The sequence below is a fragment of the Dermacentor andersoni genome, chromosome 10 (genome assembly GCF_023375885.2).
Source record: "Dermacentor andersoni chromosome 10, qqDerAnde1_hic_scaffold, whole genome shotgun sequence".
NCBI lineage: Eukaryota > Metazoa > Arthropoda > Arachnida > Ixodida > Ixodidae > Dermacentor > Dermacentor andersoni.
Window position 1 is genome coordinate 26556177 of NC_092823.1, and position 25236 is coordinate 26581412.

Here is a 25236-nt window from a genome sequence, read left to right on the forward strand (position 1 = left end):
TGGCTAATTAATGCATTCCGTGCACTTGGCGTCATTTCATTCCGGCTGTGTCGACACTGTTCTTGCAATTAACAACTTAAGTAGGACTGCTTCAAAAAACCAGAAGCACGCGTCGGTGGCATAGTGGTTAGCATAGCTGCCTTCCAAGCAGTTGACCCGGGTTTGATTCTCGGCCGACGCGCATATTTTATGCACATGCCCTCACGTCAGCTCCCCGTATCTATACACGTTATTAGTTGGCCTGCGTGAAATTGACCTTTACTTTTATTCGTGGTAAGCGCGAAGTTCTATCGTGAAAAAGAAAAAAAAAGCAATACATTCCTAGATTAAAATAATGCGAAGGCACTCCCTCTGGCTATTAAATGCATTCCGTGCACTTGGCGTCATTTTATTCCGACTGTGTCGACACTGTTCTTGCAATTAACAACTTAAGTAGGACTGCTTAAAAAAACCGGAAACACGCGTCGGTGGTATAGTGGTTAGCATAGCTGCCTTCCAAGCAGTTGACCCGGGTTCGATTCCCGGCCGTCGCAAATATTTTGTGCGCATGCCCACACGTCAGCTCCCCGTATCTATACACGTTATTAGTTGGCCTGCGTGAAATTGACCTTTACTTTTATTCGTGGTAAGCGCGAAGTACTATCGTGAAAAAGAAAAAAAAGCAATACACTCATAGATTACCGTATTGCGAAGGCACTCCATCTGGCTATTAAATGCATTCCGTGCACTTGGCGTCATTTTATTCCGACTGTGTCGACACTGTTGTTGCAATTAACAACTTAAAAAGGACTGCTTAAAAAAACCGGAAACACGCGTCGGTGGTATAGTTGTTAGCATAGCTGCCTTCCAGGCAGTTGACCCGAGTTTGATTCCGGGCCGACGCAAATATTTTGTGCATATGCCCACACGTCAGCTCCCCGTATCTATACACGTTATCAGTTGGCACGTGTGAAATTTACCTTTACTTTTATTCGTGGTAAGCGCGAAGTTCTATCGTGAAAAAGAAAAAAAAGCAATACATTCCTAGATTACCGTAATGCGAAGGCGCTCCATCTGGCTATTAAATGCATTCCGTGCACTTGACGTCATTTTATTCCGACTGTGTCGACACTGTTGTTGCAATTAACAGCTTAAGTAGAACTGCTTCAAAAAACCGGAAACACGCGTCGGTGGTATAGTGGTTAGCATAGCTGCCTTCCAAGCAGTTGACCCGGGTTCGATTCCCGGCCGTCGCAAATATTTTGTGCACATGCGCACACGTCAGCTCCCCGTATCTATACACGTTATTAGTTGGCCTGCGTGAAATTGACCTTTACTTTTATTCGTGGTAAGCGCGAAGTTCTATCGTGAAAAAGAAAAAAAAGCAATACACTCATACATTGCCGCAATGCGAAGGCACTCCATCTGGTTATTAAATGCATTCCGTGCACTTCCCGTCAGTTTATTCCGACTGTGTCGACACTGTTTTTGCAATTAACAACTTAAGTAGGACTGCTTAAAAAAACCGAAAACACGCGTCGGTGGTATAGTGGTTAGCATAGCTGCCTTCCAAGCAGTTGACCCGGGGTCGATTCCCGGCCGACGCAATCATTTTGTGCGCATGCCCACACGTCAGCTCCCCGTATCTATACACGTTATCAGTTGGCACGTGTGAAATTTACTTTTACTTTTATTCGTGGTAAGCGCGAAGTTCTATCGTGAAAAAGAAAAAAAAAATGCCACACACTCCTAGATTTCCATAATGCGAAGGCACTCCATCTGGCTAATTAATGCATTGCGTGCACTTGGCGCCATTTCATTCCGGCTGTGTCGACACTGTTCTTGCAATTAACAACTTAATTAGGACTGCTTCAAAAAACCGGAAACACGCTTCGGTGGTATAGCGGTTAGCATAGCTGCCTTCCAAGCAGTTGACCCGGGGTCGATTCCCGGCCGATGCGCATATTTTATGCACATGCCCACATGTCAGCTCCCCGCATCTATACTCGTTATCAGTAGGCATGTGTGAAATTTACCTTTAATTTTATTCGAGGTAAGCGCGAAGTTCTATCGTGAAAAAGAAAAAAAAGCAATACGCTCCTAGATTTCCATAATGCGTAGGCACTCCATCTGGCTAATTAATGCATTCCGTGCACTTGGCGTCATTTCATTCCGGCTGTGTCGACACTGTTCTTGCAATTAACAACTTAAGTAGGACTGCTTCAAAAAACCGGAAACACGCGTCGGTGGTATAGTGGTTAGCATAGCTGCCTTCCAAGCAGTTGACCCGGGTTTGATTCTCGGCCGACGCACATATTTTATGCACATGCCCACACGTCAGCTCCCCGTATCTATACACGTTATCAGTTGGCATGTGTGAAATTTACCTTTAATTTTATTCGTGGTAAGGGCCAAGTTCTATCGTGAAAAACAAAAAAAAAGACGCAGTACACTTAGATTACCATAATGCGAAGGCACTGCATCTGGCTAATTAATGCATTCTGTGCACTTGGCGTCATTTCATTCCGGCTGTGTCGACACTGTTCTTGCAATTAACAACTTAAGTAGGACTACTTCAAAAAACCGGAAACACGCGTCGGTGGTATAGTGGTTAGCATAGCTGCCTTCCAAGCAGTTGACCCGGGTTCGATTCCCGGCCGACGCAAATATTTTGTGCACATGCCCACAGGTCAGCTCCCCGTTTCTATACACGTTATCAGTTGGCATGTGTGAAATTTACCTTTAATTTTATTCGTGGTAAGGGCCAAGTTCTATCGTGAAAAAGAAAAAAAGACGCAGTACACTTAGATTACCATAATGCGAAGGCACTCCATCTGGCTAATTAATGCATTCCGTGCACTTGACATCATTTCATTCCGGCTGTGTCGACACTGTTGTTGCAATTAACAGCTTAAGTAGGACTGCTTCAAAAATCCGGAAACACGCGTCTGTGGTATAGTGGTTAGCATAGCTGCCTTCCAAGCAGTTGACCCGGGTTTGATTCCCGGCCGACGCACATATTTATGCACATGCCCACACGTCAGCTCCCCGTATCTATACACGTTATCAGTTGGCATGTGTGAAATTTTCCTTTAATTTTATTCGTGGTAAGCGCGAAGTTCTATCGTGAAAAAGAAAAAAAACGCAGTACACTTAGATTACCATAATGCGAAGGCACTCCATCTGGCTAATTAATGCATTCCGTGCACTTGGCGTCATTTCATTCCGGCTGTGTCGACACTGTTCTTGGAATTAACAACTTAAGTAGGACGGCTGCAAAAAGCCGGAAACACGCGTCGGTGGTATAGTGGTTAGCATAGCTGCCTTCCAAGCAGTTGACCCGGGTTTGATTCCCGGCCGACGCACATATTTATGCACATGCCCACACGTCAGCTCCCCGTATCTATACACGTTATCAGTTGGCATGTGTGAAATTCACCTTTAATTTTATTCGTGGTAAGCGCCAAGTTCTATCGTGAAAAAGAAAAACAGATGCAGTACATTTAGATTACCATAATGCGAAGGCACTCCATCTGGCTAATTAGTGCATTCCGTGCACTTGGCGTCATTTCATTCCGGCTGTGTCGACACTGTTCTTGCAATTAACAACTTAAGTAGGACTGCTTCAAAAAACCGGAAGAACGCGTCGGTGGTATAGTGGTTAGCATAGCTGCCTTCCAAGAAGTTGACCCGGCTTTGATTCTCGGTCGACGCACATATTTATGCACATGCCCACACGTCAGCTCCCCGTATCTATACTCGTTATCAGTAGGCATGTGTGAAATTTACCTTTAATTTTATTCGTGGTAAGGGCCAAGTTCTACCGTGAAAAAGAAAAAAAGACGCAGTACACTTAGATTACCATAATGCGAAGGCACTCCATCTGGCTAATTAATGCATTCCGTGCACTTGGTGTTATTTCATTCCGGCTGTGTCGACACTGTTCTTGCAATTAACAAGTTAAGTAGGACTGCTTCAAAAAACCGGAAACACGCGTCGGTTGTATAGCGGTTAGCATAGCTGCCTTCCAAGCAGTTGACCCGGGATCGATTCCCGGCCGACGCAATCATTTTGTGCGCATGCCCACACGTCAGCTCCCCGTATCTATACACGTTATCAGTTGGCACGTGTGAAATTTACTTTTACTTTTATTCGTGGTAAGCGCGAAGTTCTATCGTGAAAAAGAAAAAAAAGCAATACACTCATACATTGCCGCAATGCGAAGGCACTCCATCTGTTTATTAAATGCATTCCGTGCACTTGGCGTCAGTTTATTCCGACTGTGTCGACACTGTTGTTGCAATTAACAACTTAAGTAGGACTGCTTAAAAAAACCGAAAACACGCGTCGGTGGTATAGTGGTTAGCATAGCTGCCTTCCAAGCAGTTGACCCGGGGTCGATTCCCGGCCGACGCAATCATTTTGTGCGCATGCCCACACGTCAGCTCCCCGTATCTATACACGTTATCAGTTGGCACGTGTGAAATTTACTTTTACTTTTATTCGTGGTAAGCGCGAAGTTCTATCGTGAAAAAGAAAAAAAAATGCAACACACTCCTAGATTTCCATAATGCGAAGGCACTCCATCTGGCTAATTAATGCATTGCGTGCACTTGGCGCCATTTCATTCCGGCTGTGTCGACACTGTTCTTGCAATTAACAACTTAATTAGGACTGCTTCAAAAAACCGGAAACACGCGTCGGTGGTATAGCGGTTAGCATAGCTGCCTTCCAAGCAGTTGACCCGGGGTCGATTCCCGGCCGATGCGCATATTTTATGCACATGCCCACACGTCAGCTCCCCGCATCTATACTCGTTATCAGTAGGCATGTGTGAAATTTACCTTTAATTTTATTCGAGGTAAGCGCGAAGTTCTATCGTGAAAAAGAAAAGAAAGCAATACGCTCCTAGATTTCCATAATGCGTAGGCACTCCATCTGGCTAATTAATGCATTGCGTGCACTTGGCGTCATTTCATTCCGGCTGTGTCGACACTGTTCTTGCAATTAACAACTTAAGTAGGACTGCTTCAAAAAACCGGAAACACGCGTCGGTGGTATAGTGGTTAGCATAGCTGCCTTCCAAGCAGTTGACCCGGGTTTGATTCTCGGCCGACGCACATATTTTATGCACATGCCCACACGTCAGCTCCCCGTATCTATACACGTTATCAGTTGGCATGTGTGAAATTTACCTTTAATTTTATTCGTGGTAAGGGCCAAGTTCTATCGTGAAAAAGAAAAAAAGACGCAGTACACTTAGATTACCATAATGCGAAGGCACTGCATCTGGCTAATTAATGCATTCCGTGCACTTGGCGTCATTTCATTCCGGCTGTGTCGACACTGTTCTTGCAATTAACAACTTAAGTAAGACTGCTTCAAAAAACCGGAAACACGCGTCGGTGGTATAGTGGTTAGCATAGCTGCCTTCCAAGCAGTTGACCCGGGTTCGATTCCCGGCCGACGCAAATATTTTGTGCTCATGCCCACAGGTCAGCTCCCCGTATCTATACACGTTATCAGTTGGCATGTGTGAAATTTACCTTTAATTTTATTCGTGGTAAGGGCCAAGTTCTATCGTGAAAAAGAAAAAAAGACGCAGTACACTTAGATTACCATAATGCGAAGGCACTCCATCTGGCTAATTAATGCATTCCGTGCACTTGACATCATTTCATTCCAGCTGTGTCGACACTGTTGTTGCAATTAACAGCTTAAGTAGGACTGCTTCAAAAAACCGGAAACACGCGTCTGTGGTATAGTGGTTAGCATAGCTGCCTTCCAAGCAGTTGACCCGGGTTTGATTCCCGGCCGACGCACATATTTATGCACATGCCCACACGTCAGCTCCCCGTATCTATACACGTTATCAGTTGGCATGTGTGAAATTTTCCTTTAATTTTATTCGTGGTAAGCGCGAAGTTCTATCGTGAAAAAGAAAAAAAACGCAGTACACTTAGATTACCATAATGCGAAGGCACTCCATCTGGCTAATTAATGCATTCCGTGCACTTGGCGTCATTTCATTCCGGCTGTGTCGACACTGTTCTTGCAATTAACAACTTAAGTAGGACGGCTGCAAAAAGCCGGAAACACGCGTCGGTGGTATAGTGGTTAGCATAGCTGCCTTCCAAGCAGTTGACCCGGGTTTGATTCCCGGCCGACGCACATATTTATGCACATGCCCACACGTCAGCTCCCCGTATCTATACACGTTATCAGTTGGCATGTGTGAAATTTACCTTTAATTTTATTCGTGGTAAGCGCCAAGTTCTATCGTGAAAAAGAAAAACAGATGCAGTACATTTAGATTACCATAATGCGAAGGCACTCCATCTGGCTAATTAGTGCATTCCGTGCACTTGGCGTCATTTCATTCCGGCTGTGTCGACACTGTTCTTGCAATTAACAACTTAAGTAGGACTGCTTCAAAAAACCGGAAGAACGCGTCGGTGGTATAGTGGTTAGCATAGCTGCCTTCCAAGAAGTTGACCCGGCTTTGATTCTCGGCCGACGCACATATTTGTGCACATGCCCACACGTCAGCTCCCCGTATCTATACTCGTTATCAGTAGGCATGTGTGAAATTTACCTTTAATTTTATTCGAGGTAAGCGCGATGTTCTATCGTGAAAAAGAAAAAAAAGGAATACGCTCCTAGATTTCCATAATGCGTAGGCACTCCATCTGGCTAATTAATGCATTCCGTGCACTTGGCGTCATTTCATTCCGGCTGTGTCGACACTGTTCTTGCAATTAACAACTTAAGTAGGACTGCTTCAAAAAACCAGAAGCACGCGTCGGTGGCATAGTGGTTAGCATAGCTGCCTTCCAAGCAGTTGACCCGGGTTTGATTCTCGGCCGACGCGCATATTTTATGCACATGCCCTCACGTCAGCTCCCCGTATCTATACACGTTATTAGTTGGCCTGCGTGAAATTGACCTTTACTTTTATTCGTGGTAAGCGCGAAGTTCTATCGTGAAAAAGAAATAAAAAGCAATACATTCCTAGATTAAAATAATGCGAAGGCACTCCCTCTGGCTATTAAATGCATTCCGTGCACTTGGCGTCATTTTATTCCGACTGTGTCGACACTGTTCTTGCAATTAACAACTTAAGTAGGACTGCTTAAAAAAACCGGAAACACGCGTCGGTGGTATAGTTGTTAGCATAGCTGCCTTCCAGGCAGTTGACCCGAGTTTGATTCCCGGCCGACGCAAATATATTGTGCATATGCCCACACGTCAGCTCCCCGTATCTATACACGTTATCAGTTGGCACGTGTGAAATTTACCTTTACTTTTATTCGTGGTAAGCGCGAAGTTCTATCGTGAAAAAGAAAAAAAAGCAATACATTCCTAGATTACCGTAATGCGAAGGCGCTCCATCTGGCTATTAAATGCATTCCGTGCACTTGACGTCATTTTATTCCGACTGTGTCGACACTGTTGTTGCAATTAACAGCTTAAGTAGAACTGCTTCAAAAAACCGGAAACACGCGTCGGTGGTATAGTGGTTAGCATAGCTGCCTTCCAAGCAGTTGACCCGGGTTCGATTCCCGGCCGTCGCAAATATTTTGTGCACATGCGCACACGTCAGCTCCCCGTATCTATACACGTTATTAGTTGGCCTGCGTGAAATTGACCTTTACTTTTATTCGTGGTAAGCGCGAAGTTCTATCGTGAAAAAGAAAAAAAAGCAATACACTCATACATTGCCGCAATGCGAAGGCACTCCATCTGGCTAATTAATGCATTCCGTGCACTTGGCGTCATTTCATTCCGGCTGTGTCGACACTGTTCTTGCAATTAACAACTTAAGTAGGACTGCTTCAAAAAACCAGAAGCACGCGTCGGTGGCATAGTGGTTAGCATAGCTGCCTTCCAAGCAGTTGACCCGGGTTTGATTCTCGGCCGACGCGCATATTTTATGCACATGCCCTCACGTCAGCTCCCCGTATCTATACACGTTATTAGTTGGCCTGCGTGAAATTGACCTTTACTTTTATTCGTGGTAAGCGCGAAGTTCTATCGTGAAAAAGAAATGAAAAGCAATACATTCCTAGATTAAAATAATGCGAAGGCACTCCCTCTGGCTATTAAATGCATTCCGTGCACTTGGCGTCATTTTATTCCGACTGTGTCGACACTGTTCTTGCAATTAACAACTTAAGTAGGACTGCTTAAAAAAACCGGAAACACGCGTCGGTGGTATAGTGGTTAGCATAGCTGCCTTCCAAGCAGTTGACCCGGGTTCGATTCCCGGCCGTCGCAAATACTTTGTGCGCATGCCCACACGTCAGCTCCCCGTATCTATACACGTTATTAGTTGGCCTGCGTGAAATTGACCTTTACTTTTATTCGTGGTAAGCGCGAAGTACTATCGTGAAAAAGAAAAAAAAGCAATACATTCATAGATTACCGTAATGCGAAGGCACTCCATCTGGCTATTAAATGCATTCCGTGCACTTGGCGTCATTTTATTCCGACTGTGTCGACACTGTTGTTGCAATTAACAACTTAAAAAGGACTGCTTAAAAAAACCGGAAACACGCGTCGGTGGTATAGTTGTTAGCATAGCTGCCTTCCAGGCAGTTGACCCGAGTTTGATTCCCGGCCGACGCAAATATATTGTGCATATGCCCACACGTCAGCTCCCCGTATCTATACACGTTATCAGTTGGCACGTGTGAAATTTACCTTTACTTTTATTCGTGGTAAGCGCGAAGTTCTATCGTGAAAAAGAAAAAAAAGCAATACATTCCTAGATTACCGTAATGCGAAGGCGCTCCATCTGGCTATTAAATGCATTCCGTGCACTTGACGTCATTTTATTCCGACTGTGTCGACACTGTTGTTGCAATTAACAGCTTAAGTAGAACTGCTTCAAAAAACCGGAAACACGCGTCGGTGGTATAGTGGTTAGCATAGCTGCCTTCCAAGCAGTTGACCCGGGTTCGATTCCCGGCCGTCGCAAATATTTTGTGCACATGCGCACACGTCAGCTCCCCGTATCTATACACGTTATTAGTTGGCCTGCGTGAAATTGACCTTTACTTTTATTCGTGGTAAGCGCGAAGTTCTATCGTGAAAAAGAAAAAAAAGCAATACACTCATACATTGCCGCAATGCGAAGGCACTCCATCTGGTTATAAATGCATTCCGTGCACTTGGCGTCAGTTTATTCCGACTGTGTCGACACTGTTGTTGCAATTAACAACTTAAGTAGGACTGCTTAAAAAAACCGAAAACACGCGTCGGTGGTATAGTGGTTAGCATAGCTGCCTTCCCGGCAGTTGACCCGGGTTTGATTCCCGGCCGACGCAAATATTTTGTGCATATGCCCACACGTCAGCTCCCCGTATCTATACACGTTATCAGTTGGCACGTGTGAAATTTGCCTTTACTTTTATTCGTGGTAAGCGCGAAGTTCTATCGTGAAAAAGAAAAAAATGCAATACATTCCTAGATTACCATAATGCGAAGGCACTCCCTCTGGCTATTAAATGCATTCCGTGCACTTGGCGTCATTTTATTCCGACTGTGTCGACACTGTTGTTGCAATTAACAACTTAAGTAGGACTGCTTAAAAAAACCGGAAACACGCGTCGGTGGTATAGTGGTTAGCATAGCTGCCTTCCAAGCAGTTGACCCGGGTTCGTTTCCCGGCCGTCGCAAATATTTATGCACGTGCCCACACGTCAGCTCCCCGTATGTATACACGTTATCAGTTGGCATGTGTGAAATTTTCCTTTAATTTTATTCGTGGTAAGCGCGAAGTTCTATCGTGAAAAAGAAAAAAAAACGCAGTACACTTAGATTACCATAATGCGAAGGTACTCCATCTGGCTAATTAATGCATTCCGTGCACTTGGCGTCATTTCATTCCGGCTGTGTCGACACTGTTCTTGCAATTAACAACTTAAGTAGGACGGCTGCAAAAAGCCGGAAACACGCGTCGGTGGTATAGTGGTTAGCATAGCTGCCTTCCAAGCAGTTGACCCGGGTTTGATTCCCGGCCGACGCACATATTTATGCACATGCCCACACGTCAGCTCCCCGTATCTATACACGTTATCAGTTGGCATGTGTGAAATTTACCTTTAATTTTATTCGTGGTAAGCGCCAACTTCTATCGTGAAAAAGAAAAACAGATGCAGTAAATTTAGATTACCATAATGCGAAGGCACTCCATCTGGCTAATTAGTGCATTCCGTGCACTTGGCGTCATTTCATTCCGGCTGTGTCGACGCTGTTCTTGCAATTAACAACTTAAGTAGGACTGCTTCAAAAAACCGGAAGAACGCGTCGGTGGTATAGTGGTTAGCATAGCTGCCTTCCAAGAAGTTGACCCGGCTTTGATTCTCGGCCGACGCACATATTTATGCACATGCCCACACGTCAGCTCCCCGTATCTATACTCGTTATCAGTAGGCATGTGTGAAATTTACCTTTAATTTTATTCGAGGTAAGCGCGATGTTCTATCGTGAAAAAGAAAAAAAAGCTATACGCTCCTAGATTTCCATAATGCGTAGGCACTCCATCTGGCTAATTAATGCATTCCGTGCACTTGGCGTCATTTCATTCCGGCTGTGTCGACACTGTTCTTGCAATTAACAACTTAAGTAGGACTGCTTCAAAAAACCAGAAGCACGCGTCGGTGGCATAGTGGTTAGCATAGCTGCCTTCCAAGCAGTTGACCCGGGTTTGATTCTCGGCCGACGCGCATATTTTATGCACATGCCCTCACGTCAGCTCCCCGTATCTATACACGTTATTAGTTGGCCTGCGTGAAATTGACCTTTACTTTTATTCGTGGTAAGCGCGAAGTTCTATCGTGAAAAAGAAAAAAAAGCAATACATTCCTAGATTACCATAATGCGAAGGCACTCCCTCTGGCTATTAAATGCATTCCGTGCACTTGGCGTCATTTTATTCCGACTGTGTCGACACTGTTCTTGCAATTAACAACTTAAGTAGGACTGCTTAAAAAAACCGGAAACACGCGTCGGTGGTATAGTGGTTAGCATAGCTGCCTTGCAAGCAGTTGACCCGGGTTCGATTCCCGGCCGTCGTAAATATTTTGTGCACATGCCCACACGTCAGCTCCCCGTATCTATACACATTATCAGTTGGCCTGCGTGAAATTGACCTTTACTTTTATTCGGGGTAAGCGCGAAGTTCTATCGTGAAAAAGAAAAAAAAAGGCAATACATTCCTAGATTACCATAATGCGAAGGCACTCCCTCTGGCTAATAAATGCATTCCGTGCACTTGGCGTCATTTTATTCCGACTGTGTCGACACTGTTGTTGCAATTAACAACTTAAGTAGGACTGCTTAAAAAAACCGGAAACACGCGTCGGTGGTATAGTGGTTAGCATAGTTGCCTTCCAAGCAGTTGACCCGGGTTCGTTTCCCGGCCGTCGCAAATATTTTGTGCGCATGCCCACCCGTCAGCTCCCCGTATCTATACACGTTATCAGTTGGCACGTGTGAAATTTACCTTTACTTTTATTCGTGGTAAGCGCGAAGTTCTATCGTGAAAAAGAAAAAAAAGCAATACATTCCTAGATTACCATAATGCGAAGGCACTCCCTCTGGCTATTAAATGCATTCCGTGCACTTGGCGTCATTTTATTCCGACTGTGTAGACACTGTTCTTGCAATTAACAACTTAAGTAGGACTGCTTAAAAAAACCGGAAACACGCGTCGGTGGTATAGTCATTCTGCTTCCGGCTCCCGAGCTGAACGGATCGCGGGATCATGAGCTCCAGTGGAGCGGCTTATGCGGCTGTTAGCCGCGGCAACAGGCTTTCGACATCGGAAGATAAGGACTACCAGATTATTTTGCCTCGTCTACCTACAGGACGCATCGTGTTAAACACAGTTTTTTTGCACGGCGACACTCGTGTTCGCCCGTTTCGCGTAGAGGATTTTCGGGACGCGCTTCAAGCTCTTGGTATGCTCTCTGGCGTCGTCGCCCTTGGAGCGTACCAAATCAACCACGTATGGGCTGTGACGATGAAGACAGCCGAGATGGCCCAAAAGCTGGCTGCACTGAAGGAGCTTCAGGTCAAGGGGCGTCGCTGCCTGGTCATCGACCCTAAAGAACAGCAGGTGAAGCTTCGTCTTCACTGGCTTCTTCATGGTGTGGATGATGAAGACGTAAAGACTGCGCTGGCTTCCTTTGGCAAAGTCACGGAAGTAACCCGGGAGCGCTGGCGGGTGGATGGCGTTTCCGACAAGGGCTCGACGACCCGAGCTGTGCTGCTGCAGCTGAAGGCTGGACTGAAAGTCGACGACCTGCCCCACCAGATCCGCGTCGCCGGCGAGCTTGCGCTGGTCGTAGCCCCAGGTCGCCCCATGCAGTGCCTGCGCTGCCGGGGCTCTGGTCACGTTCGTCGAGAATGTAAGGTTCCCCGTTGCTCCCGGTGCAGGCTTTTCGGACACAACGACACGGACTGTGTACGTTCATACGCAGCAGCCGCGGGGTCGGCGGAGAGCGAGCCGTTGACATCAGACCACATGATGGACGTGACCGAGGCCGAGGATGCGGCCAAGGGAGCTGGAAGCGGCAATGCGGTGGCAGAAGCGAGCGGGACGACGACGCCGACTAAAGGAGGACCGAATAATGTCCCTCCTCCCGACGAGCCAGAAACCGCACTAATCAGCGTCAGGGTGACCCAGACAGAAAATGAGAGCCGCCAGCCGGCTACAGATACTACGGAGGCAGCGGAAAACGACAACGCGACCCCTGCTAGCGCCCGCGTCGAAAGCGTCTCGGCACCGGTGAAGAGGTCCCTGCAGCAGGAGGAGAAAGTGGACGGAAAGGCCAGCGGTGACTCCGAGGCGCCGCCAGCTAAGACGCTACCCGGCAGGCGCTCCACCCTCAAGCCTAAGCCTAACCTGGAGGCTGACCGTAGGCTCACCCCGAAGCCGACCAAAGACGAACTCGGACGACGGCCACCGGATGGCCACGGAGGCGTCTAGCGGTCAGCTAGACGTTAAGGTGAGCACCATGCTCCGGGCCTTCTCCCCTCCCGTTTAAATCAGTAATGGCTACCAACCCGTCGCTTAGCCTCGGCACGCTAAACGTTCGAGGTCTGGCCGCCAAAAGGAAACAGAGTCAGGTGTATCGACTGCTAGTGGACCACGACCTCGACGTTTTAGCAGTGCAAGAAACCAAGGTAGACGGCGAGGAGGAGACCGGGAGCATGGTGCAAAGGTTCACGTACAACTACTATACGGTAGTGAGCCACGCCTTAGGGACTTCGGCGGGGTGTGTCTTGTTCGTGAGGAAGCTTCCAGGCCTGGTTATAGACGGTTACTTCTCGTGCTCTTCCGGTCGACTTGTCGTTTGTGATTTCAGCTATTGCGATGTCCAATGGCGCGTGCTGTGCATTTATGCGCCTAATACGGTGCAAGAAAGGGTAAATTTCTTTTTGAACTTGAGGCACCACTTGTCTGTGCACAAAACGATAGCCTGTGTTGGGGACTTCAATTGTGTATTGAACATCGAAGACAGGTCTACGCGACGCGTAATTTACGACAAAAGCAGTGATATCATGGCGCAGATCATACATGAATTTGAATTAGAGGATATCGCTCAGTGTTTCGGGGCTGACCGAGAAGTGAAGTACACCCACTTCCAGGGAACAAGTCATGCACGATTAGACCGTATCTACCTGTCATATCATTTAGTAGAAAAATGCCAGTGCTATGCAGTTACTGCCGTATCCTTTTCTGACCACTGCCTGGTAAAATGCAGGGTGGGCCGCAAAAAAGAACGAAACGAATTCGTCTGGGAACTGTGGAAAATGAATGCTGAGCTTCTACGGGACGATACTTTTAACGAGACGGTAGTGAATGCTCTGAATTCTTTTGGAAAAGACAGTTCTATGAAATTGGGCGAGGAATGGGAGCTGTCGAAACAAACTATTAAAATCAAGGCAATTGAAAGAAGTAGCGTACTACGATATGAAGAGAAGGCAAGAGAAAGGGATTTAAAAACATTACTGGAAAAATTCGTGACGCTCGAATGCATGCAACCCGGAGCTTATCAAGAAGATATGCGTGCTATTAAGAAAAAGCTCGAGGTTTTCGATGAAGAGCGTTATCGAGGTGCGCTCGTGCGCGCGAGAGCAGAAAGACTAGCATGCGGGGAAATGCCTTCGAAAAGAGCACTGGGATTAGAAAAAAAGCACTCCAGACGCAAACAGATTGAGGCCATCGAATATAACGGGCTGGTAGTAACTGATACGAAGAATATAGGGCGTGCCTTCTTTGAACATTTCCAAAAGCTTTTCGCATTCAGGCCCGTCAACATGCAAAGTTTCAAGGACTTATTTTTGCAGCGAATGCCACAGCTGTCGAGTGACGTTAAAGAAACGTTGGAAGGACAAATAACTGAACAGGAAGTGATAAAGGCCATCGAAGACCTGAACCCTGGCAAGTCACCAGGTCCAGACGGTCTTTGTGCCGCTTGGTACAAATCGTTCAAAAGCCACCTAGCTCCTATCTTGACCGCAATTTTCAATGAAGCATACCAAATGAAAATATTTCCACCATCTTTCGGCCAGTCCCATACAGTACTAATACCTAAAACAGAAGAGACCGAGAAGCTCAAGCAACTTTCCTCCTATAGACCCATAGCGCTTACTAACTGTGACTACAAAATACTGATGAAGGTGCTGGCACGGCGTATGCAGTCAGTCATTAAGGAAGTAGTCGGCCCACACCAAACGTGTGGCATTCGCGGAAGAACAATCTTCACTAACATTCACAAGTTGAAGTGTGTGCTGGAGTGTTGTGATGCCATGTGTGATGCAGTAGCGATCCTCCAGCTTGACTTGGAGAAAGCGTTTGATTGCGTTTCTCACGAGATATTGCTCACCATCCTTGAACATGTTAATTTTGGCCACATAATCACTGAGGGGGTGACCATGGCGTACCGGAGTTGCTATACGAGACTTATAATTAATCAAAGGCTGGGGGCCCCCATTAACGTGAAGCGCTCCGTTCGCCAGGGTTGTCCACTCAGCCCACTCCTGTTTTGTGTTTACATAGAAACGCTATGTCAGGCCATCATTGAAAATGAATACATTAAGGGATTTTGCCTCCAAGCAGCAGAGGTGAAGTTATTGGCATATGCTGACGATGTGGCCGTATGTTGTAAAGATACGCAAAGTGTAGTGAACGCTGTGAGTATCGTCAGACTGTTTGGTAATGCCACTAATAGCTTCGTGAACTGGCAGAAATGTTTGGGGTTTTGGCACGGGGGATGGGCGTCCACCCCAGACCACTTTTCGAACGTCACCTGGGTCACGACGCCAGTTAAGTACCTTGGCGCACCCCTTGATGCCTACAAGGACAGTAGCGAGTACTGGAAGGAGCGGACAAAAGAAATAAAAGAAAAAGCCGACCGATGGAACGCCGGTCACCTGTCAATGTTCGCGAAAGCAACAGCGTGCAACATGTTTCTCGTAACAAAGATCTGGTACGTAATGCAGGTCCTACAGTGCTCTCGGATTAATGTGCAGAAACTGCACCGCGTGTTCGCTGTTTTCGTGTGGGCATCGAGCTGGGAGCGATGTAGCCGAGATAATCTCTTTCGGCGCGTGAAGGATGGTGGTCTGGGGTTGGCGCACCTCTTCTTGCGTCAACTAGTAAACAGGTTCTTCTTTTTTCGAGACACAAATGACCCATTTCTACGCACCGCTATCCAAATGAGGTTGTCAAGATCACTTCCCGAATTCGTTGTAGGCACCGAAATAATGCCAGGACCAGTTCGTGGTTTCTTTAGGGAAATAATTCAGAGTGTTTCCTTTTTGCGTGTTCGTTTTTCTAGTGCATATTTGTGGAGTGTAAAACGGAAAACGTTATATCGTGATTTATGTGACAGTGTATTGCTGGTACCCATGTACAGAGCCCTGTACAGTGGAGGCCCAGGCCTAGATGTATTGAAAAGGGTGAAGAAGATGCCAGTTCAACCAGCCACTAAATCGTTCTTCTTTAAATTACACACCGGTACTCTACCTGTTAAAATCTTTCTTGAACAACGTGGGTTCTACATGCCATGGGGAACCCACTGCCTTATATGTAAAAAAGCAGAAAGCATAGATCATGTCTTCATCCACTGTTGGGAAGGGGTCTTTTTCTGGGACGTGTTACAAAGGACTCTAAAAAAAGAGCTACCTATAGATCCCCACGGAATCAGGTTTCTGCCAGTATATGACGACGAAGGTTTCCCGTACGACGTCATCATGCTTACGGGCCTCCACTGTTTATGGCGCGCAAGAATGGCGGGCTACCATTGTGACCCGGATGCCCGACCAGCGCGTGTATACTTCCGGGAATGCATGCAACGGTATGTGGAAGTGCAGAAGTTGCAACAGCCTGTTCCTGAGTGGCTGTCGAGGGTTGAACCCCTTACAGCACTAAAGGAATTTTAATCCGACAACGTCGTGCCACAGTAGCGGACGGCAACGAATGTAAATATTACTGTTCTTTGTTCCGTTTGTGTATTCATTCGTTTTTGCTTCTTTGGTCTTTGTTTATATCATTTAAGGAATGTGTGTTGTGGTGACATGTCGAGGATTGGCAATAAAGAAAAAAAAAAAAAAAAAAGCGTCGGTGGTATAGTGGTTAGCATAGCTGCCTTCCAAGCAGTTGACCCGGGTTCGATTCCCGGCCGTCGCAAATATTTTGTGCGCATGCCCACACGTCAGCTCCCCGTATCTATACACGTTATTAGTTGGCCTGAGTGAAATTGACCTTTACTTTTATTCGTGGTAAGCGCGAAGTACTATCGTGAAAAAGAAAAAAAAGCAATACACTCATAGATTACCGTAATGCGAAGGCACTCCATCTGGCTATTAAATGCATTCCGTGCACTTGGCGTCATTTTATTCCGACTGTGTCGACACTGTTGTTGCAATTCACAACTTAAAAAGGACTGTTTAAAAAAACCGGAAACACGCGTCGGTGGTATAGTCGTTAGCATAGCTGCCTTCCAGGCAGTTGACCCGAGTTTGATTCCCGGCCGACGCAAATATTTTGTGCATATGCCCACACGTCAGCTCCCCGTATCTATACACGTTATCAGTTGGCACGTGTGAAATTTACCTTTACTTTTATTCGTGGTAAGCGCAAAGTTCTATCGTGAAAAAGAAAAAAAATGCAATACATTCCTAGATTACCATAATGCGAAGGCACTCCCTCTGGCTATTAAATGCATTCCGTGCACTTGGCTTCATTTGATTCCGGCTGTGTCGACACTGTTCTTGCAATTAACAACTTAAGTAGGACTGCTTCAAAAAACCGGAAACACGCGTCGGTGGTATAGTGGTTAGCGTAGCTGCCTTCGAAGCAGTTGACCCGGGTTCGATTCCCGGCCGACGCAAATAATTTGTGCACATGCCCACACGTCAGCTCCCCGTATCTATACACGTTATCAGTTGGCACGTGTAAAATTTACCTTATCTTTTATTCGTGGTAAGCGCGAAGTTCTATCGTGAAAAAGAAAAAAAAGCAATACATTCCTAGATTACCATAATGCGAAGGCACTCCCTCTGGCAATTAAATGCATTCCGTGCACTTGGCTTCATTTGATTCCGGCTGTGTCGACACTGTTCTTGCAATTAACAACTTAAGTAGGACTGCTTCAAAAAACCGGAAACACGCGTCGGTGGTATAGTGGTTAGCATAGCTGCCTTGCAAGCAGTTGACCCGGGTTCGATTCCCGGCCGTCGTAAATATTTTGTGCACATGCCCACACGTCAGCTCCCCGTATCTATACACGTTATCAGTTGGCACGTGTGAAATTTACCTTTACTTTTATTCGTGGTAAGCGCGAAGTTCTATCGTGAAAAAGAAAAAAAAGCAATACATTCCTAGATTACCATAATGCGAAGGCACTCCCTCTGGCAATTAAATGCATTCCGTGCACTTGGCGTCATTTTATTCCGACTGTGTCGACACTGTTGTTGCAATTAACAACTGAAGTAGGACTGCTTCAAAAAACCGGAAACACGCGTCGGTGGTATAGTGGTTAGCATAGCTGCCTTCCAAGCAGTTGACCCGGGTTCGATTCCCGGCCGACGCAAATAATTTGTGCACATGCCCACCCGTCAGCTCCCTGTATCTATACACGTTATCAGTTGGCACGTGTGAAATTTACCTTTACTTTTATTCGTGGTAAGCGCGAAGTTCTATCGTGAAAAAGAAAAAAAAGCAATACATTCCTAGATTACCTTAATGCGAAGGCGCTCCATCTGGCTATTAAATGCATTCCGTGCACTTGACGTCATTTTATTCCGACTGTGTCGACACTGTTGTTGCAATTAACAGCTTAAGTAGAACTGCTTCAAAAAACCGGAAACACGCGTCGGTGGTATAGTGGTTAGCATAGCTGCCTTCCAAGCAGTTGACCCGGTTTCGATTTCCGGCCGTCGCAAATATTTTGTGCACATGCCCACACGTCAGCTCCCCGTATCTATACACGTTATTAGTTGGCCTGCGTGAAATTGACCTTTACTTTTATTCGTGGTAAGCGCGAAGTTCTATCGTGAAAAATAAAAAAAAGCAATACACTCATAGATTACCGTAATGCGAAGGCACTCCCTCTGGCTATTAAATGCATTCCGCGCACTTGCCTTCATTTGATTCCGGCTGTGTCGACACTGTTCTTGCAATTAACAACTTAAGTAGGACTGCTTCAAAAAACCGGAAACACGCGTCGGTGGTATAGGATTCTACCTCCGGCAGCCGAGCTGTACGGACGTGTGGATCATGGGCTCCGAAGGAGCGGCTTTTGCGGCCACCGGCCGCGGTAACAGGCTTATGGACGATGACGAGGAAGCGAGCTACCAGTTTATTTTGCCACCACTGCCCAAGGGACCTGTCGTGAAAAACACCGTGTTTTTGCATGGCGACGTGCGAGCGAGGCCCTATACGGTCGAAGACTTCTGAGATGCACTCATCCCGACTGGATTGCTGCAGGAGGTCATGGCCCTTGGAGCCTACCAGATCAAGCACGTATGGGCAGTCACCTTCTCGAGTGACGAGGCAAGGAAAAGGATGCTGGCGTTGAAAGAGCTCAACGTGAAGGGGCGTCGTTGCATTATCGTCGACCCTCAAGACCAACAGGTACGCCTCCACCTTCATTGGCTGCTTTATTGGGTGGCGGACGAAGATATAAAGGCAGCGCTAGCGGCCTTTGGCAAGGTCGTGGAAGTGACGAGAGAACGATGGCGTGTCAGAGGCGTAGGCGACAAGGACTCAACGTCGCGGACCGTTCTGTTGAAGTTGAAGAGCGGGATGAAAGTCGATGACCTCCCGCACCAAATCCGAGTTGCCGGTGAACTGGCCCTTGTCGTAGCGCCTGGACGGCCGATGCAGTGCCTACGATGCAAGGGTGTCGGACACGTCCGTCGCGAGTGCAAGGTACGGCGTTGCGCTCGGTGTCGCAGCTTTGGACACTCTGAAGATCAGTGTGTGCGCACGTACGCTGCAGCTGTGGGGCCACCAGCGAACGAGGTCGTCGCGCAGATGAGGATGGATGCTGCTGAAGCCGAGGTTGCTGCCAAGGGGGCTGGTGACAAGGAGAGCGCCAGCAATGCAGAGGCGACATCGAAGGCAGCGAAAGATACAGAGGTATTTGTTACCCTCGAAAAGAAAGATGGGACGACAACGGGTCCTGCAGAAGAGCGGGCGAAAAGCAAGGAAAACTGCCTTGTAGTTGATGAAGCCACATGCGAGACAGAAGGTGGGGATCCGCCCCCAACCAGCGACCCTATGGATACGAGCGGCAACGCTACCTTTAAGAGGCCGCTAGACGCTACCGATGGGAAAACAGCTGCAAAGAACCATGCCGACGGGCCACCTGCAAAGACAACTTTGACGAGAAGGAGCAGCTTCAAGCCCTCTCCAAACATTCATCGGGATAGGAAAGCCGGCGACAAGCCACAGCCGTCCGCGGACCACACCAGACCACCGGACGGTCCCGGAGGCGTCTAGCCGCTGGCTAGACGTTGTGGTGAGCACAGTGCTCCGGGCCTCTCTAACTTTCTCGTATTAGCAATGGCAACCAACCCAACGCTTAGCTTAGGCGCGCTAAACGTAAGAGGTCTGGCCGCCAAGCGTAAACAAAGCCAAGTGTACCGGATGATGGTGGACCAAGACCTCGACGTTCTGGCCGTGCAAGAGACAAAGGTTGAAGGGGAGGAGGAGACCCGGGGCATGGTGCTAAGGTTTACGTCTTTATACTACGCGGTAGTGAGCCATGCTAAAGGTGCGTCGGCGGGTGTTATTTTATTTATTAGGAAACTTCCTGGCTTATCTATCGAAAATTATTTTTCATGCCCTTCAGGCAGGTTAGTGTACGTTGACTTTAATGTTGGTAATGATTCGTGGCGTGTTGTGTGTGTATATGCACCTAATGTTTGTGAAGAGCGCACTCTGTTTTTTTCATCCTTAAGGACGCACATTTGCATGAACAAAAAAGTGATAATTCTGGGAGATTTTAATTGTGTACTCCGAGATCGGGACAGAACAGGCCGAAGAACAAATGACAAAAGCTGCCATGTCCTCGCTGAATTATTAACCGATTTCGACCTAGACGACGTGGCTGACTGTCTGGTTGGAACACGCGAGGTTCATTACACACACTTCCAGGGCAATAGTCACGCGCGTCTAGACAGAATGTACGTGTCACTAGACGTAATACACCTGTGTAACAGCTACGGTGTCACGACTCTTTCATTCACTGATCACTGTTTGGTCAAGATGTATGTTGGACGCAAAGAAAAACACCACACTTTCACGTGGGAGTTGTGGAAAATTAATTCCAAATTGTTAACTGACGAGCTTTTTCTAAGCAATGTACAGGAATATTCGAAAGAAGCGGGAAATAACGTGTTGCGAGTCACCGAAAAGTGGGGAAATTTTAAACAACGAATTAAACTAGCCGCCATCGATCGCTCCTGCAAAATAAAGTACGAAGAAAGAGTTAAAGAGAAAGAACTAAGGGTGGTGTTGGAAAAGTTAACGGCCTTAGAGTGCAGCCAACCGGGCGCATACAAAGACGATTTGCGTAGCATCAAATCGAAATTGGAGATATGCGATGAAGAGCGATATCGGGGAGCGATTATACGCGCAAGGGCAGAGGCTTTGACAGCAGATGAGGCTCCAACTAAACGTGCGCTCGGTCTTGAAAAGAGGCACGCACGGCGTAACCACGTAGATGTACTTGAAGTAGATGATCACGAAATAACCGACTGTGAGGACATAGCGCAAGTGTTTTTCCAGCACTTTCAACAGCTTCTGTTGACGTAGATGCCTTTAGAGCCACGTTTTTGGGACGCATGCTGCAACTCAACGACGACACGAAGAACAGACTAGAGGCACCGATATCAGCACGTGAAGTGGAAAAGGCAATTGATGATTTAAAAACTGGAAAATCGCCGGGTCCGGATGGCCTTTGCGCCGCTTTTTATAAACAGTTTAAATCAGACTTGTCGCCTCTTCTCGCTGACGTCTCTAACGAAGCGTATGAAGTAAACACATTGCCATATTCTTTCGGGGAAGCACACACCGTGCTCATCCCTAAGACCGACGAGCCTACGAAACTAAAATATGTAACGTCGTACAGACCAATATCACTTACCAACAGTGATTACAAAGTATTCATGAAGATCATCGCTTGCAGGTTACAATCAGTAATGGAAACCATAGTAGGTAGTCACCAAACATGCGGCATCAAGGGACGTACTATTAGCACAAACATACACATAATGTGATCAATTCTGGAATGTTGTGAAGCCTTAAGGTCGCGAGTTGCTATTCTCCAACTTGATTTGGAGAAAGCTTTTGACTGTGTTGCACATGTTATTTTAATTGCCATTCTAAAACATATAAATGTCGGGTCCATAATTACTGACGGGGTGGCCATGGCGTACCGGAACGGAAGTACTAAGCTTATAATTAACAAGTCACTGGGGGCCTCCATCAGCATTCAACGTTCCGTGCGTCAGGGCTGCCCAGCCAGCCCACTCCTGTTCTGTATTTATCTAGAGACTCTGTGTTTGGCAGTGATTGAGAACAAATGTATTCATGGGTTTGCAATGCAAGCATCAGAAGTTAAACTTCTGGCCTATGTTGATGACGTAGCCGTGTGTTGCAATGACAAGGAGAGCGTTTTGCAAACGATAAATGTTGTTAAAAAATTTGGCGAAATCACTGGAAGTACAGTAAACTGGAGCAAGTGCCACGGTATTTGGCATGGGGAGTGGCCTAAGACCCCCGCTATCTTTGCGAATGTCACGTGGTCGACAACGCCAGTAAAATACCTGGGTGTACCACTTGAAGCTTATAAACAGAACGACGAATACTGGCAGTGCGAGCTCAAAAGGGTTAAAGAGAAGGCTGAGGCGTGGAGAGCCAAACACCTTTAAGTATTTGCCAGGGCTACAGTGTGCAACTTGTTTTTCGTAGCTAAGCTATGGTACGTTATGCAATTCATTTTTTGTAACAGAGCCAATGTACAGAAATTGCACAGAGTTTTTGCCGTGTTTGTGTGGGGTTCTGGATGGGAGAGATGCAGCCGCAACAATCTTTTCAGACGGGTGAAAGATGGAGAGCTAGGGCTGGCCCACCTGCTTGTGAGGCAATTAGTCGGACGGTTCTTTTTCTTCAGGAACAATGATAATTCATTTCTTCAATCGGTTTGCAAAGTTAGACTTGCGCATTTGTTACCCGAGTTTATTATAAGCTCTGAAAGTGTACCGGTGGCAGTGTTCGGATTCTATAAGGAAATTGTGCTGAGTGTTCGTTTCCTTGCTGTACGGTTTTCCAAAGAATATTTGTTTACGGTCACAAGAAAAAGGCTGCGCAATGATCTATTGGACAGCCTTTTTCCCTCACCTCGGTACCGAACTATGTACAGTCGAGGCCCAGGCCAGAATGTTTTCAAACGTGTTAAAAAATGCAGGTACCGCCTGGTATGAAAACTTTCTTTTTCAAGCTACACACAGGAACACTATCAGTTGCAACGTTTTTAGAAGAAAGGGGCTTTTACATGCCATGGGGCTCAGATTGCTTCATATGCAAACAACCAGAAACAATAGACCATGTTTTTTTACACTGTTAGGCGGGGGTTTTCTTTTGGGATGTTCTACAGCGAACAATAAAAAAGAATTTCCTCTTGATCCACATGGCATAAGGTATCTACCGATAGATGACGAGGACGGAACACCTTTCGATCAGATAATGTTAACTGGCCTCTACTGTATATGGCGAGCCCGCATGGCTGGCTTCTATTGCGATCCCGATGCGAGACCAGCCCGTGTTTTCTTTCGAGAACAAATAACATGTTTTCTTGATGTGCTTGCTACACATCAGTGCCCACCGCCTTGGATGGCCAGGATAGAACCCCTGGCTAATCTTAAAGAATTTTAAACAACGCCAGCTCACATATAACAGGCGGCTTTTACTTATTAATTTTTGTTAACGGATGAGAAGTTCATCTGTCTGTGTATATATGTTCCTTATGTTGTCCTTCCGATGTACTGCTGATTACCGGCAATAAAGAAAAAAAAAAGCGTCGGTGGTATAGTGGTTAGCATAGATGCCTCCCAAGCAGTTGACCAGGGTTCGATTCCCGGCCGACGCAAACATCTTGTGCACATGCCCACACGTGAGCTGCTCGTATATATACACGTTATCAGTTGGCATGTGGGAAATCGACCTTTACTTTTATTCATGGTAAGCGCGACGTTCTAAAGTGAAAAAGAAAAAAAAAAGCAATACACTTCAAGATTACCATAATGCGAAGGCACTCCATGTGGCTATTGAATGCATTCAGTGCACTTGGCGTCGTTTTATTCCGGCTGTGTCGACACTGTTGTGGCAATTAACAACTTAAGTAGGACTGCTTCAAAAAGCCGGAAACACGCGTCGGTGGTATAGTGGTTAGCATAGCTGCCTTCCAAGCAGTTGACCCGGGTTCGATTCCCGGCCGACGCAAACATTTTGTGCACATGCCCACACGTCAGCTCCTTCTATCTATACACGTTATCAGTTGACATGTGTGAAATTGATCTTAGCTTTTTGTCGTGGTAAGCGCGAAGTTCTATGGTGAAAAAGTAAAAAAAAATACAATACACTCCTAGATTACCATAATGCGAAGGCACTCCATCTGGCTATTAAATGCATTCCCTGCACTTGGCATTATTTCATTCCGGCTGTGTCGTTGCAATTAACAACTTAAGTAGGACTGCTTCAAAAACCAGGAAACACGCGTCGGTGGTATAGTGGTTAGCATAGATGCCTCCCAAGCAGTTGACCAGGGTTCGATTCCCGGCCGACGCAAACATCTTGTGCACATGCCCACACGTGAGCTGCTCGTATCTATACACGTTATCAGTTGGCATGTGGGAAATTGACCTTTACTTTTATTCATGGTAAGCGCGACGTTCTATAGTGAAAAAGAAAAAAAAGCAATACACTTCAAGATTACCATAATGCGAAGGCACTCCATGTGGCTATTAAATGCATTCAGTGCACTTGGCGTTGTTTTATTCCGGCTGTGTCGCCACTGTTGTGGCAATTAACAACTTAAGTAGGACTGCTTCAAAAAACCGGAAACACGCGTCGGTGGTATAGTGGTTAGCATAGCTGCCTTCCAAGCAGTTGACCCGGGTTCGATTCCCGGCTGACGCAAACATTTTGTGCACATGCGCACACGCCAGCTCTTTGTATCTATACACGTTATCAGTTGGCATGTGTGAAATTGATCTTTACTTTTATTCGTGGTAAGCGCCAAGTTCTATCGTGAAAAAGAAAAAAAAAGCAGTACACTCCTAGATTACCATAATGCGAAGGCACTCTATGTGGCTATTAAATGCATTCAGTGCACTTGGCGTCGTTTTATTCCGGCTGTGTCGACACAGTTGTTGCGGTTATCAACTGAAGTAGGACTGCTTCAAAAAGCCGGAAACACGCGTCGGTGGTATAGTGGTTAGCATAGCTGCCTTCCAAGCAGTTGACCCGGATTCGATTCCCGGCCGACGCAAACATTTTGTGCACATGCCCACACGTCAGCTCCTTCTATCTATACACGTTATCAGTTGGCATGTGTGAAATTGATCTTAGCTTTTTGTCGTGGTAAGCGCGAAGTTCTATGGTGAAAAAGTAAAAAAAATGCAATACACTCCTAGATTACCATAATGCGAGGGCACTCCATCTGGCTATTA

General features: G+C 46.5%; 33 non-coding genes across 33 annotated transcripts; all 33 read left to right on the forward strand.

Annotated features, from left to right (window-relative positions):
• Nucleotides 1-461: 461 nt before the first annotated feature.
• Nucleotides 462-533, forward strand: TRNAG-UCC (transfer RNA glycine (anticodon UCC)). Its single transcript has one exon. It is a non-coding gene; the product is annotated as a tRNA-Gly (tRNA).
• A 630-nt stretch (nt 534-1163) lies between these two features.
• Nucleotides 1164-1235, forward strand: TRNAG-UCC (transfer RNA glycine (anticodon UCC)). The gene has a single exon. It is a non-coding gene; the product is annotated as a tRNA-Gly (tRNA).
• A 279-nt stretch (nt 1236-1514) lies between these two features.
• TRNAG-UCC (transfer RNA glycine (anticodon UCC)) lies at nt 1515-1586 on the forward strand. The gene has a single exon. It is a non-coding gene; the product is annotated as a tRNA-Gly (tRNA).
• A 282-nt stretch (nt 1587-1868) lies between these two features.
• On the forward strand, nt 1869-1940 carry TRNAG-UCC (transfer RNA glycine (anticodon UCC)). Its single transcript has one exon. It is a non-coding gene; the product is annotated as a tRNA-Gly (tRNA).
• A 279-nt stretch (nt 1941-2219) lies between these two features.
• TRNAG-UCC (transfer RNA glycine (anticodon UCC)) lies at nt 2220-2291 on the forward strand. Its single transcript has one exon. It is a non-coding gene; the product is annotated as a tRNA-Gly (tRNA).
• Nucleotides 2292-2572: 281 nt separating this feature from the next.
• TRNAG-UCC (transfer RNA glycine (anticodon UCC)) lies at nt 2573-2644 on the forward strand. Its single transcript has one exon. It is a non-coding gene; the product is annotated as a tRNA-Gly (tRNA).
• A 279-nt stretch (nt 2645-2923) lies between these two features.
• On the forward strand, nt 2924-2995 carry TRNAG-UCC (transfer RNA glycine (anticodon UCC)). Its single transcript has one exon. It is a non-coding gene; the product is annotated as a tRNA-Gly (tRNA).
• Nucleotides 2996-3272: 277 nt separating this feature from the next.
• On the forward strand, nt 3273-3344 carry TRNAG-UCC (transfer RNA glycine (anticodon UCC)). Its single transcript has one exon. It is a non-coding gene; the product is annotated as a tRNA-Gly (tRNA).
• Nucleotides 3345-3972: 628 nt separating this feature from the next.
• Nucleotides 3973-4044, forward strand: TRNAG-UCC (transfer RNA glycine (anticodon UCC)). Its single transcript has one exon. It is a non-coding gene; the product is annotated as a tRNA-Gly (tRNA).
• A 279-nt stretch (nt 4045-4323) lies between these two features.
• On the forward strand, nt 4324-4395 carry TRNAG-UCC (transfer RNA glycine (anticodon UCC)). The gene has a single exon. It is a non-coding gene; the product is annotated as a tRNA-Gly (tRNA).
• A 281-nt stretch (nt 4396-4676) lies between these two features.
• Nucleotides 4677-4748, forward strand: TRNAG-UCC (transfer RNA glycine (anticodon UCC)). Its single transcript has one exon. It is a non-coding gene; the product is annotated as a tRNA-Gly (tRNA).
• A 279-nt stretch (nt 4749-5027) lies between these two features.
• Nucleotides 5028-5099, forward strand: TRNAG-UCC (transfer RNA glycine (anticodon UCC)). Its single transcript has one exon. It is a non-coding gene; the product is annotated as a tRNA-Gly (tRNA).
• A 279-nt stretch (nt 5100-5378) lies between these two features.
• Nucleotides 5379-5450, forward strand: TRNAG-UCC (transfer RNA glycine (anticodon UCC)). The gene has a single exon. It is a non-coding gene; the product is annotated as a tRNA-Gly (tRNA).
• A 279-nt stretch (nt 5451-5729) lies between these two features.
• Nucleotides 5730-5801, forward strand: TRNAG-UCC (transfer RNA glycine (anticodon UCC)). The gene has a single exon. It is a non-coding gene; the product is annotated as a tRNA-Gly (tRNA).
• A 277-nt stretch (nt 5802-6078) lies between these two features.
• On the forward strand, nt 6079-6150 carry TRNAG-UCC (transfer RNA glycine (anticodon UCC)). The gene has a single exon. It is a non-coding gene; the product is annotated as a tRNA-Gly (tRNA).
• Nucleotides 6151-7481: 1331 nt separating this feature from the next.
• On the forward strand, nt 7482-7553 carry TRNAG-UCC (transfer RNA glycine (anticodon UCC)). The gene has a single exon. It is a non-coding gene; the product is annotated as a tRNA-Gly (tRNA).
• Nucleotides 7554-8184: 631 nt separating this feature from the next.
• On the forward strand, nt 8185-8256 carry TRNAG-UCC (transfer RNA glycine (anticodon UCC)). Its single transcript has one exon. It is a non-coding gene; the product is annotated as a tRNA-Gly (tRNA).
• Nucleotides 8257-8886: 630 nt separating this feature from the next.
• TRNAG-UCC (transfer RNA glycine (anticodon UCC)) lies at nt 8887-8958 on the forward strand. The gene has a single exon. It is a non-coding gene; the product is annotated as a tRNA-Gly (tRNA).
• Nucleotides 8959-9236: 278 nt separating this feature from the next.
• On the forward strand, nt 9237-9308 carry TRNAG-UCC (transfer RNA glycine (anticodon UCC)). The gene has a single exon. It is a non-coding gene; the product is annotated as a tRNA-Gly (tRNA).
• Nucleotides 9309-9587: 279 nt separating this feature from the next.
• Nucleotides 9588-9659, forward strand: TRNAG-UCC (transfer RNA glycine (anticodon UCC)). The gene has a single exon. It is a non-coding gene; the product is annotated as a tRNA-Gly (tRNA).
• A 278-nt stretch (nt 9660-9937) lies between these two features.
• On the forward strand, nt 9938-10009 carry TRNAG-UCC (transfer RNA glycine (anticodon UCC)). The gene has a single exon. It is a non-coding gene; the product is annotated as a tRNA-Gly (tRNA).
• A 979-nt stretch (nt 10010-10988) lies between these two features.
• TRNAA-UGC (transfer RNA alanine (anticodon UGC)) lies at nt 10989-11060 on the forward strand. The gene has a single exon. It is a non-coding gene; the product is annotated as a tRNA-Ala (tRNA).
• A 281-nt stretch (nt 11061-11341) lies between these two features.
• On the forward strand, nt 11342-11413 carry TRNAG-UCC (transfer RNA glycine (anticodon UCC)). Its single transcript has one exon. It is a non-coding gene; the product is annotated as a tRNA-Gly (tRNA).
• A 5199-nt stretch (nt 11414-16612) lies between these two features.
• On the forward strand, nt 16613-16684 carry TRNAG-UCC (transfer RNA glycine (anticodon UCC)). The gene has a single exon. It is a non-coding gene; the product is annotated as a tRNA-Gly (tRNA).
• A 631-nt stretch (nt 16685-17315) lies between these two features.
• TRNAR-UCG (transfer RNA arginine (anticodon UCG)) lies at nt 17316-17387 on the forward strand. Its single transcript has one exon. It is a non-coding gene; the product is annotated as a tRNA-Arg (tRNA).
• Nucleotides 17388-17666: 279 nt separating this feature from the next.
• On the forward strand, nt 17667-17738 carry TRNAA-UGC (transfer RNA alanine (anticodon UGC)). Its single transcript has one exon. It is a non-coding gene; the product is annotated as a tRNA-Ala (tRNA).
• Nucleotides 17739-18017: 279 nt separating this feature from the next.
• TRNAG-UCC (transfer RNA glycine (anticodon UCC)) lies at nt 18018-18089 on the forward strand. The gene has a single exon. It is a non-coding gene; the product is annotated as a tRNA-Gly (tRNA).
• A 279-nt stretch (nt 18090-18368) lies between these two features.
• Nucleotides 18369-18440, forward strand: TRNAG-UCC (transfer RNA glycine (anticodon UCC)). The gene has a single exon. It is a non-coding gene; the product is annotated as a tRNA-Gly (tRNA).
• A 5142-nt stretch (nt 18441-23582) lies between these two features.
• TRNAG-CCC (transfer RNA glycine (anticodon CCC)) lies at nt 23583-23654 on the forward strand. The gene has a single exon. It is a non-coding gene; the product is annotated as a tRNA-Gly (tRNA).
• Nucleotides 23655-23935: 281 nt separating this feature from the next.
• TRNAG-UCC (transfer RNA glycine (anticodon UCC)) lies at nt 23936-24007 on the forward strand. Its single transcript has one exon. It is a non-coding gene; the product is annotated as a tRNA-Gly (tRNA).
• A 273-nt stretch (nt 24008-24280) lies between these two features.
• Nucleotides 24281-24352, forward strand: TRNAG-CCC (transfer RNA glycine (anticodon CCC)). Its single transcript has one exon. It is a non-coding gene; the product is annotated as a tRNA-Gly (tRNA).
• A 279-nt stretch (nt 24353-24631) lies between these two features.
• TRNAG-UCC (transfer RNA glycine (anticodon UCC)) lies at nt 24632-24703 on the forward strand. The gene has a single exon. It is a non-coding gene; the product is annotated as a tRNA-Gly (tRNA).
• Nucleotides 24704-24983: 280 nt separating this feature from the next.
• On the forward strand, nt 24984-25055 carry TRNAG-UCC (transfer RNA glycine (anticodon UCC)). The gene has a single exon. It is a non-coding gene; the product is annotated as a tRNA-Gly (tRNA).
• Nucleotides 25056-25236: the final 181 nt, after the last annotated feature.